Below are 18,309 nucleotides of genomic sequence, written 5' to 3' on the forward strand. Positions count from 1 at the left end.
CACTTTCTTTTAAAAGTGTACTGATATCTTTAGAAATTTCAGATAGAAACACACTTGTGTTTCTCTCCAAAGAGAAGCACTTGCTTTTCACAGTGTAAGCATTGTTAGATGGAAATGGTGGGTTGCATTTCTGTCCAAATGCTGGACTTTGAAAGATAAGCACTTTCTCTTGAAAGTGGAACGTAATTCTATAGAAGTTTTCCTGTGAAACGCATATGTGTTTCTCGCAAATGAGAATCACTTGCTTCAGAGATTAGAAAGCATTGTTAGTACTGAATGGAGTGCTGCATTTCCTTCACAATGCTGTTGTATTAAAGATAAGCACTCTCTTCTGAAAGTGTACTTATTCTTTAGAAGCTTCGGATAGAAACATACACGTGGCTTTGAAAGATATCCATTTCTGTCTAAATGCTTTACTTTGAAATCGAAGCACTTTCTTTTAAAAGTGTACTTATATCTTTAGAAATTTCAGATAGAAACGCACTTGCCTTTCTCTCAAAAGAGAATCATTTGCTTTTCACAGTGTAAGCATTGTTAGATGGAAGTGGTGTGTTGCATTTCTGTCCAAATGCTTGACTTTGAAAGATAAGCACTTTCTCTTGAAAGTGGACGTAATTCTATAGAAGTTTTCCTGTGAAACGCATATGTGATTCTCGCAAATGAGAATCACTTGCTTCAGAGATTAGAAAGCATTGTTAGTACTGAATGGAGTGCTGCATTTCCTTCACAATGCTGTTATATTAAAGATAAGCACTCTCTTCTGAAAGTGTACTTATTTTTTAGAAGCTTCGGATAGAAACGTACACGTGGCTTTGAAAGATATCCATTTCTGTCTAAATGCTTTACTTTGAAATCGAAGCACTTTCTTTTAAAAGTGTACTTATATCTTTAGAAATTTCAGATAGAAATGCACTTGCCTTTCTCTCAAAAGAGAATCATTTGCTTTTCACAGTGTAAGCATTGTTAGATGGAAGTGGTGTGTTGCATTTCTGTCCAAATGCTGGACTTTGAAAGATAAGCACTTTCTCTAGAAAGTGGACGTAATTCTATAGAAGCTTTCCTGTGAAAAGCATATGTGATTCTCGCAAATGAGAATCACTTGCTTCAAAGATTAGAAAGCATTGTTAGTACTGAATGGAATGCTGCATTTCTTTCACAATGCTGTTGTATTAAAGATAAGCACTTTCTTCTGAAAGTGTACTTATTTTTTAGAACCTTCGGATAGAAACGTACACGTGGCTTTGAAAGATATCCATTTCTGTCTAAATGCTTTACTTTGAAATCGATGCATTTTCTTTTGAAAGAGCACTTATTCATTTAGAAACTTCAAATAGAAATGCACTTGCGTTTCTCTCAAAAGAGAAGCATTTGCTTTTCACAGTGTAAAGCATTGGTAGATGGAAATTGTGTGTTGCATTTCTGTCCAAATGCTGGACTTTGAAAGGTAAGCATTTTCTCTCTAAAGTGGACGTAATTCTATAGAATCTCTCCTGTGAAACGCATAAGTGTTTCTAGCAAATGAGAATCACTTGCTTCAAAGATTACAAAGCATTTTTAGTGCTGAGTGCACTGTTGCATATCTTTCAAAATGCTGTACTATAAAAAATATTTTCTTTTGAAAGAGTACTTATTTCTTTAGAAGCTTCGGATAGAAATGTACATATATTTCTCTCAAAAGAGAAACATTTGCTTTTCACAGTGGTAGAATGGTAGATTGAAATTGTGTGTTGCATTTCTGTCCAAATGCTGGACTTTGAAAGGTAAGCAGTTTCTCTCTAAAGTGGACGTAATTCTATAGAAGCTTTCCTGTGGAACGCATAAGTGTTTCTAGCAAATGAGAATCACTTGCTTCAAAGATTACAAAGGATTTTTAGTGCTGAATGCACTGTTGCATATCTTTCAAAATGCTGTTCTATAAAAAATACTTTCTTTGGAAGTGTACTTATTTCTTTAGAAGCTTTGGATAGAAATGTACATATATTTCTCTCAAAGGAGAAACGCTTGCTCGTAATCATGTGAAGCTTTGTTAGAACGTTTTGGAGTTTTGCATTTCGGTCTAAATGCTGGACTTTGGAAAATAAGCCCTATCTCTTGAAACTGTACATAAATCTATAGAAGCTTTCCTGATAAAAGCAGTTGTGTTTGTCTCAAATGAGAAACACTTGCTTATAACACTGCAAATTATTGTTAGAATTGAAGGGCGTGTTGCCTTTCGGTCTACATGCTGTACTTTGAAAGATAAGCACTTTCTTTTGAAAGTGTACTTATTTCTTTAGACGCTTCAGATAGAAACGTACACGTGGCTTTGAAAGATATCCATTTCTGTCTAAATGCTTTACTTTGAAATCGAAGCACTTTCTTTTAGAAGTGTACTTATAAGTTTAGAAATTTCAGATAGAAACGCACTTGCCTTTCTCTCAAAAGAGAATCACTTGCTTTTCACAGTGTAAGCATTGTTAGATGGAAATGGTGGGTTGCATTTCTGTCCAAATGCTGGACTTTGAAAGATAAGCACTTTCTCTTGAAAGTGGACGTAATTCTATAGAAGTTTTCCTGTGAAACGCATATGTGTTTCTCGCAAATGAGAATCACTTGCTTCAGAGATTAGAAAGCATTGTTAGTACTGAATGGAGTGCTGTATTTCCTTCACAATGCTGTTGTATTAAAGATAAGCACTCTCTTCTGAAAGTGTACTTATTTTTTAGAAGCTTCAGATAGAAACGTACACGTGGCTTTGAAAGATATCCATTTCTGTCTAAATGCTTTACTTTGAAATCGAAGCACTTTCTTTTAAAAGTGTACTTATAACTTTAGAAATTTCAGATAGAAACGTACTTCCCTTTCTCTCAAAAGAGAATCATTGCATTTCACAGTGTAAGCATTGTTAGATGGAAGTGGTGTGTTGCATTTCTGTCCAAATGCTTGACTTTGAAAGATAAGCACTTTCTCTTGAAAGTGGACGTAATTCTATAGAAGCTTTCCTGTGAAAAGCATATGTGATTCTCGCAAATGAGAATCACTTGCTTCAAAGATTAGAAAGCATTGTTAGTACTGAATGGAATGCTGCATTTCTTTCACAATGCTGTTGTATTAAAGATAAGCACTCTCTTCTGAAAGTGTACTTATGTTTTAGAAGCTTCAGATAGAAACGTACACGTGGCTTTGAAAGATATCCATTTCTGTCTAAATGCTTTACTTTGAAATCGATGCATTTTCTTTTGAAAGAGCACTTATTCCTTTAGAAACTTCAAATAGAAACGCACTTGCGTTTCTCTCAAAAGAGAAGCATTTGCTTTTCACAGTGTAAAGCATTGGTAGATGGAAATTGTGTGTTGCATTTCTGTCCAAATGCTGGACTTTGAAAGGTAAGCAGTTTCTCTCTAAAGTGGACGTAATTCTATAGAAGCTATCCTGTGGAACAATAAGTGTTTCTAGCAAATGAGAATCACTTGCTTCAAAGATTACAAAGCATTTTTAGTGCTGAATGCACTGTTGCATATCTTTCAAAATGCTGTATTATAAAAAATATTTTCTTTTGAAAGTGTACTTATTTCTTTAGAAGCTTCGGGTAGAAATGTACATATATTTCTCTCAAAAGAGAAACGCTTGCTCGTAATCGTGTGAAGCTCTGTTAGAACGTTTTGGAGTTTTGCATTTTGGTCTAAATGCTGGACTTTGGAAAATAAGCCCTTTCTCTTGAAACTGTACATAAATCTATAGAAGCTTTCCTGATAAAAGCAGTTGTGTTTGTCTCAACTTAGAAGCACTTGCTCTAACACTGCAAATTATTGTTAGAATTGAAGGGAGTGTTGCCTTTCGGTCTACATGCTGTACTTTGAAAGATAAGCACTTTCTCTTGAAAGTGTACTTCTTTCTTTACAGGCTTCTGATAGAAACGTACACGTGGCTTTGAAAGATATCCATTTCTGTCTAAATGCTTTACTTTGAAATCGAAGCACTTTCTTTTAAAAGTGTACTTATATCTTTAGAAATTTCAGATAGAAACGCACTTGCCTTTCTCTCAAAAGAGAATCATTTGCTTTTCACAGTGTAAGCATTGTTAGATGGAAATGGTGTGTTGCATTTCTGTCCAAATGCTGGACTTTGAAAGATAAGCACTTTCTCTTGAAAGTGGACGTAATTCTATAGAAGCTTTCCTGTGAAAAGCATATGTGTTTCTCGCAAATGAGAATCACTTGCTTCAAAGATTAGAAAGCATTGTTAGTACTGAATGGAATGCTGCATTTCTTTCACAATGCTGTTGTATTAAAGATAAGCACTTTCTTTTGAAAGTGTACTTATTTTTTAGAAGCTTCGGATAGAAACGTACACGTGGCTTTGAAAGATATCCATTTCTGTCTAAATGCTTTACTTTGAAATCGATGCATTTTCTTTTGAAAGAGCACTTATTCCTTTAGAAACTTCAATAGAAACGCACTTGCGTTTCTCTCAAAGAGAAGCATTTGCTTTTCACAGTGTAAAGCATTGGTAGATGGAAATTGTGTGTTGCATTTCTGTCCAAATGCTGGACTTTGAAAGGTAAGCAGTTTCTCTCTAAAGTGGACGTAATAATATAGAAGCTCTCCTGTGAAACGCATAAGTGTTTCTAGCAAATGAGAATCACTTGCTTCAAAGATTAGAATGCATTGTTAGTGCTGAATGCACTGTTACATATCTTTCAAAATGCTGTACTATAAAAAATATTTTCTTTTGAAAGTGTACTTATTTCTTTAGAAGCTTCGGATAGAAATGTACATATATTTCTCTCAAAAGAGAAACGCTTGCTCCTAACCATGTGAAGCTTTGTTAGAACGTTTTGAAGTTTTGCATTTCTGTCTAAATGCTGTACTTTGGAAAATAAGCCCTTTCTCTTGAAACTGTACGTAAATCTATAGAAGCTTTCCTGATAAAAGCAGTTGTGTTTGTCTCAAATGAGAAGCACTTGCTTCTAACACTGCAAATTATTGTTAGAATTGAAGGGAGTGTTGCCTTTCGGTCTACATGCTGTACTTTGAAAGATAAGCACTTTCTTTTGAAAGTGTACTTATTCTTTAGAAGCTTCAGACAAAACGTACACGTGGCTTTGAAAGATATCCATTTCTGTCTAAATGCTTTACTTTGAAATCGAAGCACTTTCTTTTAAAAGTGTACTTATATCTTTAGAAATTTCAGATAGAAACGCACTTGCATTTCTCTCAAAAGAGAATCACTTGCTTTTCACAGTGTAAGCATTGTTAGATGGAAATGGTGTGTTGCATTTCTGTCCAAATGCTGGACTTTGAAAGATAAGCACTTTCTCTTGAAAGTGGACGTAATTCTATAGAAGCTTTCCTGTGAAACGCATATGTGTTTCTCGCAAATGAGAATCACTTGCTTCAAAGATTAGAAAGCATTGTTAGTACTGAATGGAGTGCTGCATTTCCTTCACAATGCTGTTGTATTAAAGATAAGCACTTTCTTCTGAAAGTGTACTTATTTTTTAGAAGCTTCGGATAGAAACGTACACGTGGCTTTGAAAGATATCCATTTCTGTCTAAATGCTTTACTTTGAAATCGAAGCACTTTCTTTTAAAAGTGTACTTATATCTTTAGAAATTTCAGATAGAAACGCACTTGCCTTTCTCTCAAAAGAGAATCATTTGCATTTTCACAGTGTAAGCATTGTTAGATGGGAAATGGTGTGTTGCATTTCTGTCCAAATGCTGGACTTTGAAAGATAAGCACTTTCTCTTGAAAGTGGACGTAATTCTATAGAAGCTTTCCTGTGAAAAGCATATGTGATTCTCGCAAATGAGAATCACTTGCTTCAAAGATTAGAAAGCATTGTTAGTACTGAATGGAATGCTGCATTTCTTTCACAATGCTGTTGTATTAAAGATAAGCACTTTCTTCTGAAAGTGTACTTATGTTTAAGAAGCTTAGGATAGAAACGTACACGTGGCTTTGAAAGATATCCATTTCTGTCTAAATGCTTTACTTTGAAATCGATGCATTTTCTTTTGAAAGTGTACTTATTCCTTTAGAAACTTCAGATAGAAACGCACTTGCGTTTCTCTCAAAAGAGAAGCACTTGCTTTTCACAGTGTAAAGCATTGGTAGATGGAAATTGTGTGTTGCATTTCTGTCCAAATGCTGGACTTTGAAAGGTAAGCAGTTTCTCTCTAAAGTGTACGTAATTCTATAGAAGCTTTCCTGTGAAACGCATAAGTGTTTCTAGCAAATGAGAATCACTTGCTTCAAAGATTAGAATGCATTGTTAGTGCTGAATGCACTGTTGCATATCTTTCAAAATGCTGTTACTATATAAAATACTTTTTTTCAAAGTGTACTTATTTCTTTAGAAGCTTCGGATAGAAATGTACATATATTTCTCTCAAAAGAGAAACGCTTGCTCCTAACCGTGTGAAGCTTTGTTAGAACGTTTTGGAGTTTTGCATTTCTGTCTAAATGCTGTACTTTCGAAAATAAGCCCTTTCTCTTGAAACTCTACGTAAATCTATAGAAGCCTTTCCTGATAAAAGCAGTTGTGTTTGTCTCAAATGAGAAACACTTGCTTATAACACTGCAAATTATTGTTAGAATTGAAGGGACTGTTGCCTTTCGGTCTACATGCTGTACTTTGAAAGATAAGCACTTTCTTTAGAAAGTGTACTTATTTCTTTAGACGCTTCGGATAGAAACGTACACGTGGCTTTGAAAGATATCCATTTCTGTCTAAATGCTTTACTTTGAAATCGAAGCACTTTCTTTTAAAAGTGTACTTATATCTTTAGAAATTTCAGATAGAAACGCACTTGCCTTTCTCTCAAAAGAGAATCACTTGCTTTTCACAGTGTAAGCATTGTTAGATGGAAATGGTGGGTTGCATTTCTGTCCAAATGCTGGACTTTGAAAGATAAGCACTTTCTCTTGAAAGTGGACGTAATTCTATAGAAGCTTTCCTGTGAAATGCATATGTGATTCTCGCAAATGAGAATCACTTGCTTCAAAGATTAGAAAGCATTGTTAGTACTGAATGGAATGCTGCATTTCCTTCACAATGCTGTTGTATTAAAGATAAGCACTCTCTTCTGAAAGTGTACTTATTCTTTAGAAGCTTCGGATAGAAACGTACACGTGGCTTTGAAAGATATCCATTTCTGTCTAAATGCTTTACTTTGAAATCGAAGCACTTTCTTTTAAAAGTGTACTTATATCTTTAGAAATTTCAGATAGAAACGCACTTGCCTTTCTCTCAAAAGAGAATCATTTGCTTTTCACAGTGTAAGCATTGTTAGATGGAAGTGGTGTGTTGCATTTCTGTCCAAATGCTTGACTTTGAAAGATAAGCACTTTCTCTTGAAAGTGGACATAATTCTATAGAAGTTTTCCTGTGAAACGCATATGTGATTCTCGCAAATGAGAATCACTTGCTTCAGAGATTAGAAAGCATTGTTAGTACTGAATGGAGTGCTGCATTTCCTTCACAATGCTGTTGTATTAAAGATAAGCACTCTCTTCTGAAAGTGTACTTATTTTTTAGAACCTTCGGATAGAAACGTACACGTGGCTTTGAAAGATATCCATTTCTGTCTAAATGCTTTACTTTGAAATCGAAGCACTTTCTTTTAAAAGTGTACTTATATCTTTAGAAATTTCAGATAGAAACGCACTTGCCTTTCTCTCAAAAGAGAATCATTTGCTTTTCACAGTGTAAGCATTGTTAGATGGAAGTGGTGTGTTGCATTTCTGTCGAAATGCTTGACTTTGAAAGATAAGCACTTTCTCTTGAAAGTGGACGTAATTCTATAGAAGCTTTCCTGTGAAATGCATATGTGATTCTCGCAAATGAGAATCACTTGCTTCAAAGATTAGAAAGCATTGTTAGTACTGAATGGAATGCTGCATTTCTTTCACAATGCTGTTGTATTAAAGATAAGCACTTTCTTCTGAAAGTGTACTTATTTTTTAGAACCTTCGGATAGAAACGTACACGTGGCTTTGAAAGATATCCATTTCTGTCTAAATGCTTTACTTTGAAATCGATGCATTTTCTTTTGAAAGAGCACTTATTCCTTTAGAAACTTCAGATAGAAACGCACTTGCGTTTCTCTCAAAAGAGAAGCATTTGCTTTTCACAGTGTAAAGCATTGGTAGATGGAAATTGTGTGTTGCATTTCTGTCCAAATGCTGGACTTTGAAAGGTAAGCATTTTCTCTCTAAAGTGGACGTAATTCTATAGAAGCTCTCCTGTGAAACGCATAAGTGTTTCTAGCAAATGAGAATCACTTGCTTCAAAGATTACAAAGCATTTTTAGTGCTGAGTGCACTGTTGCATATCTTTCAAAATGCTGTACTATAAAAAATATTTTCTTTTGAAAGAGTACTTATTTCTTTAGAAGCTTCGGATAGAAATGTACATATATTTCTCTCAAAAGAGAAACATTTGCTTTTCACAGTGGTAGAATGGTAGATTGAAATTGTGTGTTGCATTTCTGTCCAAATGCTGGACTTTGAAAGGTAAGCAGTTTCTCTCTAAAGTGGACGTAATTCTATAGAAGCTTTCCTGTGGAACGCATAAGTGTTTCTAGCAAATGAGAATCACTTGCTTCAAAGATTACAAAGGATTTTTAGTGCTGAATGCACTGTTGCATATCTTTCAAAATGCTGTTCTATAAAAAATACTTTCTTTGGAAGTGTACTTATTTCTTTAGAAGCTTTGGATAGAAATGTACATATATTTCTCTCAAAGGAGAAACGCTTGCTCGTAATCATGTGAAGCTTTGTTAGAACGTTTTGGAGTTTTGCATTTCGGTCTAAATGCTGGACTTTGGAAAATAAGCCCTATCTCTTGAAACTGTACATAAATCTATAGAAGCTTTCCTGATAAAAGCAGTTGTGTTTGTCTCAAATGAGAAACACTTGCTTATAACACTGCAAATTATTGTTAGAATTGAAGGGAGTGTTGCCTTTCGGGCTACATGCTGTACTTTGAAAGATAAGCACTTTCTTTTGAAAGTGTACTTCTTTCTTTAGACGCTTCGGATAGAAACGTACACGTGGCTTTGAAAGATATCCATTTCTGTCTAAATGCTTTACTTTGAAATCGAAGCACTTTCTTTTAAAAGTGTACTTATATCTTTAGAAATTTCAGATAGAAACGCACTTGCCTTTCTCTCAAAAGAGAATCACTTGCTTTTCACAGTGTAAGCATTGTTAGATGGAAATGGTGGGTTGCATTTCTGTCCAAATGCTGGACTTTGAAAGATAAGCACTTTCTCTTGAAAGTGGACGTAATTCTATAGAAGTTTTCCTGTGAAACGCATATGTGTTTCTCGCAAATGAGAATCACTTGCTTCAGAGATTAGAAAGCATTGTTAGTACTGAATGGAGTGCTGTATTTCCTTCACAATGCTGTTGTATTAAAGATAAGCACTCTCTTCTGAAAGTGTACTTATTTTTTAGAAGCTTCGGATAGAAACGTACACGTGGCTTTGAAAGATATCCATTTCTGTCTAAATGCTTTACTTTGAAATCGAAGCCCTTTCTTTTAAAAGTGTACTTATAACTTTAGAAATTTCAGATAGAAACGTACTTCCCTTTCTCTCAAAAGAGAATCATTTGCATTTCACAGTGTAAGCATTGTTAGATGGAAGTGGTGTGTTGCATTTCTGTCCAAATGCTTGACTTTGAAAGATAAGCACTTTCTCTTGAAAGTGAACGTAATTCTATAGAAGCTTTCCTGTGAAAAGCATATGTGATTCTCGCAAATGAGAATCACTTGCTTCAAAGATTAGAAAGCATTGTTAGTACTGAATGGAATGCTGCATTTCTTTCACAATGCTGTTGTATTAAAGAAAAGCACTTTTTTCTGAAAGTGTACTTATGTTTTAGAAGTTTCAGATAGAAACGTACACGTGGCTTTGAAAGATATCCATTTCTGTCTAAATGCTTTACTTTGAAATCGATGCATTTTCTTTTGAAAGAGTACTTATTCATTTAGAAACTTCAGATAGAAACGCACTTGCGTTTCTCTCAAAAGAGAAGCACTTGCTTTTCACCGTGTAAAGCATTGGTAGATGGAAATTGTGTGTTGCATTTCTGTCCAAATGCTGGACTTTGAAAGGTAAGCAGTTTCTCTCTAAAGTGTACGTAATTCTATAGAAGCTTTCCTGTGAAACGCATAAGTGTTTCTAGCAAATGAGAATCACTTGCTTCAAAGATTACAAAGCATTTTTAGTGCTGAGTGCACTGTTGCATATCTTTCAAAATGCTGTACTATAAAAAATATTTTCTTTTGAAAGAGTACTTATTTCTTTAGAAGCTTCGGATAGAAATGTACATATATTTCTCTCAAAAGAGAAACGCTTGCTCGTAATCGTGTGAAGCTTTGTTAGAACGTTTTGGAGTTTTGCATTTCGGTCTAAATGCTGGACTTTGGAAAATAAGCCCTTTCTCTTGAAACTGTACATAAATCTATAGAACCTTTCCTGATAAAAGCAGTTGTGTTTGTCTCAAATGAGAAACACTTGCTTATAACACTGCAAATTATTGTTAGAATTGAAGGGACTGTTGCCTTTCGGTCTACATGCTGTACTTTGAAAGATAAGCACTTTCTTTAGAAAGTGTACTTATTTCTTTAGACGCTTCGGATAGAAACGTACACGTGGCTTTGAAAGATATCCATTTCTGTCTAAATGCTTTACTTTGAAATCGAAGCACTTTCTTTTAGAAGTGTACTTATATCTTTAGAAATTTCAGATAGAAACGCACTTGCCTTTCTCTCAAAAGAGAATCACTTGCTTTTCACAGTGTAAGCATTGTTAGATGGAAATGGTGGGTTGCATTTCTGTCCAAATGCTGGACTTTGAAAGATAAGCACTTTCTCTTGAAAGTGGACGTAATTCTATAGAAGCTTTCCTGTGAAACGCATATGTGATTCTCGCAAATGAGAATCACTTGCTTCAAAGATTAGAAAGCATTGTTAGTACTGAATGGAATGCTGCATTTCCTTCACAATGCTGTTGTATTAAAGATAAGCACTTTCTTCTGAAAGTGTACTTATTCTTTAGAAGCTTCGGATAGAAACAGTACACGTGGCTTTGAAAGATATCCATTTCTGTCTAAATGCTTTACTTTGAAATCGAAGCACTTTCTTTTAAAAGTGTACTTATATCTTTAGAAATTTCAGATAGAAACGCACTTGCCTTTCTCTCAAAAGAGAATCATTTGCTTTTCACAGTGTAAGCATTGTTAGATGGAAGTGGTGTGTTGCATTTCTGTCCAAATGCTTGACTTTGAAAGATAAGCACTTTCTCTTGAAAGTGGACGTAATTCTATAGAAGTTTTCCTGTGAAACGCATATGTGATTCTCGCAAATGAGAATCACTTGCTTCAGAGATTAGAAAGCATTGTTAGTACTGAATGGAGTGCTGCATTTCCTTCACAATGCTGTTGTATTAAAGATAAGCACTCTCTTCTGAAAGTGTACTTATTTTTTAGAACCTTCGGATAGAAACGTACACGTGGCTTTGAAAGATATCCATTTCTGTCTAAATGCTTTACATTGACATCGAAGCACATTCTTTTAAAAGTGTACTTATATCTTTAGAAATTTCAGATAGAAACGCACTTGCCTTTCTCTCAAAAGAGAATCATTTGCTTTTCACAGTGTAAGCATTGTTAGATGGAAGTGGTGTGTTGCATTTCTGTCCAAATGCTTGACTTTGAAAGATAAGCACTTTCTCTTGAAAGTGGACGTAATTCTATAGAAGCTTTCCTGTGAAACGCATATGTGTTTCTCGCAAATGAGAATCACTTGCTTCAAAGATTAGAAAGCATTGTTAGTACTGAATGGAATGCTGCATTTCTTTCACAATGCTGTTGTATTAAAGATAAGCACTTTCTTTTGAAAGTGTACTTATTTTTTAGAAGCTTCGGATAGAAACGTACACGTGGCTTTGAAAGATATCCATTTCTGTCTAAATGCTTTACTTTGAAATCGATGCATTTTCTTTTGAAAGAGCACTTATTCATTTAGAAACTTCAGATAGAAACGCACTTGCGTTTCTCTCAAAAGAGAAGCATTTGCTTTTCACAGTGTAAAGCATTGGTAGATGGAAATTGTGTGTTGCATTTCTGTCCAAATGCTGGACTTTGAAAGATAAGCATTTTCTCTCTAAAGTGGACGTAATTCTATAGAATCTCTCCTGTGAAACGCAGAAGTGTTTCTAGCAAATGAGAATCACTTGCTTCAAAGATTACAAAGCATTTTTAGTGCTGAGTGCGCTGTTACATATCTTTCAAAATGCTGTACTATACAAAATATTTTCTTTTGAAAGTGTACTTATTTCTTTAGAAGCTTCGGATAGAAATGTACATATATTTCTCTCAAAAGAGAAACATTTGCTTTTCACAGTGGTAGAATGGTAGATTGAAATTGTGTGTTGCATTTCTGTCCAAATGCTGGACTTTGAAAGGTAAGCAGTTTCTCTCTAAAGTGGACGTAATTCTATAGAAGCTTTCCTGTGGAACGCATAAGTGTTTCTAGCAAATGAGAATCACTTGCTTCAAAGATTACAAAGGATTTTTAGTGCTGAATGCACTGTTGCATATCTTTCAAAATGCTGTTCTATAAAAAATATTTTCTTTTGAAAGTGTACTTATTTCTTTAGAAGCTTCGGATAGAAATGTACATATATTTCTCTCAAAAGAGAAAAGCTTGCTCGTAGTCGTTTGAAGATTTGTTAGAACGTTTTGGAGTTTTGCATTTCGGTCTCAATGCTGGACTTTGGAAAATAAGCCCTATCTCTTGAAACTGTACATAAATCTATAGAAGCTTTCCTGATAAAAGCAGTTGTGTTTGTCTCAAATGAGAAACACTTGCTTATACCACTGCAAATTATTGTTAGAATTGAAGGGAGTGTTGCCTTTCGGTCTACATGCTGTACTTTGAAAGATAAGCACTTTCTTTTGAAAGTGTACTTCTTTCTTTAGACGCTTCGGATAGAAACGTACACGTGGCTTTGAAAGATATCCATTTCTGTCTAAATGCTTTACTTTGAAATCGAAGCACTTTCTTTTAAAAGTGTACTTATATCTTTAGAAATTTCAGATAGAAACGCACTTGCCTTTCTCTCAAAAGAGAATCACTTGCTTTTCACAGTGTAAGCATTGTTAGATGGAAATGGTGGGTTGCATTTCTGTCCAAATGCTGGACTTTGAAAGATAAGCACTTTCTCTTGAAAGTGGACGTAATTCTATAGAAGTTTTCCTGTGAAACGCATATGTGTTTCTCGCAAATGAGAATCACTTGCTTCAGAGATTAGAAAGCATTGTTAGTACTGAATGGAGTGCTGCATTTCCTTCACAATGCTGTTGTATTAAAGATAAGCACTCTCTTCTGAAAGTGTACTTATTTTTTAGAAGCTTCGGATAGAAACGTACACGTGGCTTTGAAAGATATCCATTTCTGTCTAAATGCTTTACTTTGAAATCGAAGCACTTTCTTTTAAAAGTGTACTTATATCTTTAGAAATTTCAGATAGAAACGCACTTGCCTTTCTCTCAAAAGAGAATCATTTGCTTTTCACAGTGTAAGCATTGTTAGATGGAAGTGGTGTGTTGCATTTCTGTCCAAATGCTGGACTTTGAAAGATAAGCACTTTCTCTTGAAAGTGGACGTAATTCTATAGAAGCTTTCCTGTGAAAAGCATATGTGATTCTCGCAAATGAGAATCACTTGCTTCAAAGATTAGAAAGCATTGTTAGTACTGAATGGAATGCTGCATTTCTTTCACAATGCTGTTGTATTAAAGATAAGCACTTTCTTCTGAAAGTGTACTTATGTTTTAGAAGTTTAGGATAGAAACGTACACGTGGCGTTGAAAGATATCCATTTCTGTCTAAATGCTTTACTTTGAAATCGATGCATTTTCTTTTGAAAGAGCACTTATTCATTTAGAAACTTCAGATAGAAACGCACTTGCGTTTCTCTCAAAAGAGAAGCATTTGCTTTTCACAGTGTAAAGCATTGGTAGATGGAAATTGTGTGTTGCATTTCTGTCCAAATGCTGGACTTTGAAAGGTAAGCATTTTCTCTCTAAAGTGGACGTAATTCTATAGAATCTCTCCTGTGAAACGCATAAGTGTTTCTATCAAATGAGAATCACTTGCTTCAAAGATTACAAAGCATTTTTAGTGCTGAATGCACTGTTGCATATCTTTCAAAATGCTGTACTATAAAAAATATTTTCTTTTGAAAGTGTACTTATTTCTTTAGAAGCTTCGGATAGAAATGTACATATATTTCTCTCAAAAGAGAAACGCTTGCTCGTAATCGTGTGAAGCTTTGTTAGAACGTTTTGGAGTTTTGCATTTCGGTCTAAATGCTGGACTTTGGAAAATAAGCCCTTTCTCTTGAAACTGTACATAAATCTATAGAACCTTTCCTGATAAAAGCAGTTGTGTTTGTCTCAAATGAGAAACACTTGCTTATAACACTGCAAATTATTGTTAGAATTGAAGGGAGTGTTGCCTTTCGGTCTACATGCTGTACTTTGAAAGATAAGCACTTTCTTTAGAAAGTGTACTTATTTCTTTAGACGCTTCGGATAGAAACGTACACGTGGCTTTGAAAGATATCCATTTCTGTCTAAATGCTTTACTTTGAAATCGAAGCACTTTCTTTTAGAAGTGTACTTATATCTTTAGAAATTTCAGATAGAAACACACTTGCCTTTCTCTCAAAAGAGAATCACTTGCTTTTCACAGTGTAAGCATTGTTAGATGGAAATGGTGGGTTGCATTTCTGTCCAAATGCTGGACTTTGAAAGATAAGCACTTTCTCTTGAAAGTGGACGTAATTCTATAGAAGCTTTCCTGTGAAACGCATATGTGTTTCTCGCAAATGAGAATCACTTGCTTCAAGAGATTAGAAAGCATTGTTAGTACTGAATGGAGTGCTGCATTTCCTTCACAATGCTGTTGTATTAAAGATAAGCACTCTCTTCTGAAAGTGTACTTATTTTTTAGAAGCTTCGGATAGAAACATACACGTGGCTTTGAAAGATATCCATTTCTGTCTAAATGCTTTACTTTGAAATCGAAGCACTTTCTTTTAAAAGTGTACTTATATCTTTAGAAATTTCAGATAGAAACGCACTTGCCTTTCTCTCAAAAGAGAATCATTTGCTTTTCACAGCGTAAGCATTGTTAGATGGAAGTGGTGTGTTGCATTTCTGTCCAAATGCTTGACTTTGAAAGATAAGCACTTTCTCTTGAAAGTGGACGTAATTCTATAGAAGTTTTCCTGTGAAACGCATATGTGATTCTCGCAAATGAGAATCACTTGCTTCAGAGATTAGAAAGCATTGTTAGTACTGAATGGAGTGCTGCATTTCCTTCACAATGCTGTTGTATTAAAGATAAGCACTCTCTTCTGAAAGTGTACTTATTTTTTAGAAGCTTCGGATAGAAACGTACACGTGGCTTTGAAAGATATCCATTTCTGTCTAAATGCTTTACTTTGAAATCGAAGCACTTTCTTTTAAAAGTGTACTTATATCTTTAGAAATTTCAGATAGAAACGCACTTGCCTTTCTCTCAAAAGAGAATCATTTGCTTTTCACAGTGTAAGCATTGTTAGATGGAAGTGGTGTGTTGCATTTCTGTCCAAATGCTTGACTTTGAAAGATAAGCACTTTCTCTTGAAAGTGGACGTAATTCTATAGAAGCTTTCCTGTGAAAAGTATATGTGATTCTCGCAAATGAGAATCACTTGCTTCAAAGATTAGAAAGCATTGTTAGTACTGAATGGAATGCTGCATTTCTTTCACAATGCTGTTGTATTAAAGATAAGCACTTTCTTCTGAAAGTGTACTTATTTTTTAGAACCTTCGGATAGAAACGTACACGTGGCTTTGAAAGATATCCATTTCTGTCTAAATGCTTTACTTTGAAATCGATGCATTTTCTTTTGAAAGAGCACTTATTCATTTAGAAACTTCAAATAGAAATGCACTTGCGTTTCTCTCAAAAGAGAAGCATTTGCTTTTCACAGTGTAAAGCATTGGTAGATGGAAATTGTGTGTTGCATTTCTGTCCAAATGCTGGACTTTGAAAGGTAAGCATTTTCTCTCTAAAGTGGACGTAATTCTATAGAATCTCTCCTGTGAAACGCATAAGTGTTTCTATCAAATGAGAATCACTTGCTTCAAAGATTACAAAGCATTTTTAGTGCTGAATGCACTGTTGCATATCTTTCAAAATGCTGTACTATAAAAAATATTTTCTTTTGAAAGAGTACTTATTTCTTTAGAAGCTTCGGATAGAAATGTACATATATTTCTCTCAAAAGAGAAACGCTTGCTTTTCACAGTGTAAGCATTGTTAGATGGAAATGGTGGGTTGCATTTCTGTCCAAATGCTGGACTTTGAAAGATAAGCAGTTTCTCTCTAAAGTGGACGTAATTCTATAGAAGCTTTCCTGTGGAACGCATAAGTGTTTCTAGCAAATGAGAATCACTTGCTTCAAAGATTACAAAGGATTTTTAGTGCTGAATGCACTGTTGCATATCTTTCAAAATGCTGTTCTATAAAAAATACTTTCTTTGGAAGTGTACTTATTTCTTTAGAAGCTTTGGATAGAAATGTACATATATTTCTCTCAAAGGAGAAACGCTTGCTCGTAATCATGTGAAGCTTTGTTAGAACGTTTTGGAGTTTTGCATTTCGGTCTAAATGCTGGACTTTGGAAAATAAGCCCTATCTCTTGAAACTGTACATAAATCTATAGAAGCTTTCCTGATAAAAGCAGTTGTGTTTGTCTCAAATGAGAAACACTTGCTTATAACACTGCAAATTATTGTTAGAATTGAAGGGAGTGTTGCCTTTCGGGCTACATGCTGTACTTTGAAAGATAAGCACTTTCTTTTGAAAGTGTACTTCTTTCTTTAGACGCTTCGGATAGAAACGTACACGTGGCTTTGAAAGATATCCATTTCTGTCTAAATGCTTTACTTTGAAATCGAAGCACTTTCTTTTAAAAGTGTACTTATATGTTTAGAAATTTCAGATAGAAACGCACTTGCCTTTCTCTCAAAAGAGAATCACTTGCTTTTCACAGTGTAAGCATTGTTAGATGGAAATGGTGGGTTGCATTTCTGTCCAAATGCTGGACTTTGAAAGATAAGCACTTTCTCTTGAAAGTGGACGTAATTCTATAGAAGTTTTCCTGTGAAACGCATATGTGTTTCTCGCAAATGAGAATCACTTGCTTCAGAGATTAGAAAGCATTGTTAGTACTGAATGGAGTGCTGTATTTCCTTCACAATGCTGTTGTATTAAAGATAAGCACTCTCTTCTGAAAGTGTACTTATTTTTTAGAAGCTTCAGATAGAAACGTACACGTGGCTTTGAAAGATATCCATTTCTGTCTAAATGCTTTACTTTGAAATCGAAGCCCTTTCTTTTAAAAGTGTACTTATAACTTTAGAAATTTCAGATAGAAACGTACTTCCCTTTCTCTCAAAAGAGAATCATATGCATTTCACAGTGTAAGCATTGTTAGATGGAAGTGGTGTGTTGCATTTCTGTCCAAATGCTTGACTTTGAAAGATAAGCACTTTCTCTTGAAAGTGAACGTAATTCTATAGAAGCTTTCCTGTGAAAAGCATATGTGATTCTCGCAAATGAGAATCACTTGCTTCAAAGATTAGAAAGCATTGTTAGTACTGAATGGAATGCTGCATTTCTTTCACAATGCTGTTGTATTAAAGAAAAGCACTTTTTTCTGAAAGTGTACTTATGTTTTAGAAGCTTCAGATAGAAACGTACACGTGGCTTTGAAAGATATCCATTTCTGTCTAAATGCTTTACTTTGAAATCGATGCATTTTCTTTTGAAAGAGCACTTATTCATTTAGAAACTTCAAATAGAAACGCACTTGCGTTTCTCTCAAAAGAGAAGCATTTGCTTTTCACAGTGTAAAGCATTGGTAGATGGAAATTGTGTGTTGCATTTCTGTCCAAATGCTGGACTTTGAAAGGTAAGCAGTTTCTCTCTAAAGTGGACGAAATTCTATAGAAGCTATCCTGTGGAACAATAAGTGTTTCTAGCAAATGAGAATCACTTGCTTCAAAGATTACAAAGCATTTTTAGTGCTGAATGCACTGTTGCATATCTTTCAAAATGCTGTACTATAAAAAATATTTTCTTTTGAAAGTGTACTTATTTCTTTAGAAGCTTCGGATAGAAATGTACATATATTTCTCTCAAAAGAGAAACGCTTGCTCGTAATCGTGTGAAGCTTTGTTAGAACGTTTTGGAGTT

The sequence above is a fragment of the Arvicola amphibius genome, chromosome 4 (assembly GCF_903992535.2).
Source record: "Arvicola amphibius chromosome 4, mArvAmp1.2, whole genome shotgun sequence".
Lineage (NCBI taxonomy): Eukaryota > Metazoa > Chordata > Mammalia > Rodentia > Cricetidae > Arvicola > Arvicola amphibius.